The following is a 1,092-nucleotide window of genomic DNA, read 5'->3' on the forward strand; positions in this document are numbered from 1 at the left end:
TATATATATATATATATATATATATATATATATATATATATATATCTTTGGTTGATGGAAGATATGAGAATTTTTATTAATCACTGCAATTGTTTTGACTCATCTAGCATTGATCCATCATAAGTGGGATACTTAATAACTGGTACAAGTGCATCTGACAGTGCAGATGAGTCTCTTTAAAGGATAAATAAATATAACTCATTAAAATAACAGTTTCGCAATGTATCTTTACAGTTTGTGTAAAGAAAAGCAGCAAATTTAAGGATATAGCTTCATTTATATATTAAAGCACACAAACTATATAGTATCATTTCCAGGAGATGCTGACTCTGCTCCAAGTAATCCCTGTCTATTTTGTGGACCAATGAGAAGATCACTAGTTGAATTTCTGAAAGACTCTCAAGATGTCTACATGCATATAAGTGCACTTTCACACAATGCAGTGGAAATGAATTTGAGTAACTTTTAACATAATTCACTTTAAGGTATGGATAAATTAAATTTAGCTCTAACCTCCCTATTCTTGTAAACACCAAGTAACTATTTAATTCACTATATAAACATATGCGTGCCAACCCACATGTGTGTGTAGGCTTACATCTTTGCGGGTGCTTGTTTGAGTGAGTGTACATGCACCATATAACCTCCACAAGAGCATTTATATATCCATATCCATTAACAGTTACATTTAATACTTTGTTTGCTGTATTGCTTGTCCATTTCTGTTTTGCATTTGTTATTTTATTATTGATCTTCAATATAAATGAAGCTTTATCCTTTAATTTGCTGCTTTTCTTTACATGAACTGAGAAGATACATTGCAGAACTGCTATTTTAATGAGTTATATCTATTTATCACCTGAAGAGATACATCTGCACAGTGGGATGCACTTAATAGAAATTCTCGTATCTTTTATCTGCCATCTCTCATTAACTAAATACATAACAAACACTGTGAAAGTGATCGTTCTTTACCAGTAATCTACCAGCTATAAACCATTCATTTTATTATCTAATATATATATTTGTGTGTGTGTTGTGTATGTGTGTGTGTGTGTGTGTGTGTGTGTGTGTGTGTGTGTGTGTGTGTGT

At 31.6% G+C, this 1,092-nt stretch overlaps 1 protein-coding gene across 2 annotated transcripts in view; it reads right to left on the reverse strand.

Annotated features, from left to right (window-relative positions):
• LOC106873452 (uncharacterized) overlaps nt 1–1,092 on the reverse strand; it is a 179,865-nt gene that overhangs the window by 37,852 nt on the left and 140,921 nt on the right. The window lies entirely within an intron of this gene.

Source organism: Octopus bimaculoides, chromosome 2 (genome assembly GCF_001194135.2).
Source record: "Octopus bimaculoides isolate UCB-OBI-ISO-001 chromosome 2, ASM119413v2, whole genome shotgun sequence".
NCBI lineage: Eukaryota > Metazoa > Mollusca > Cephalopoda > Octopoda > Octopodidae > Octopus > Octopus bimaculoides.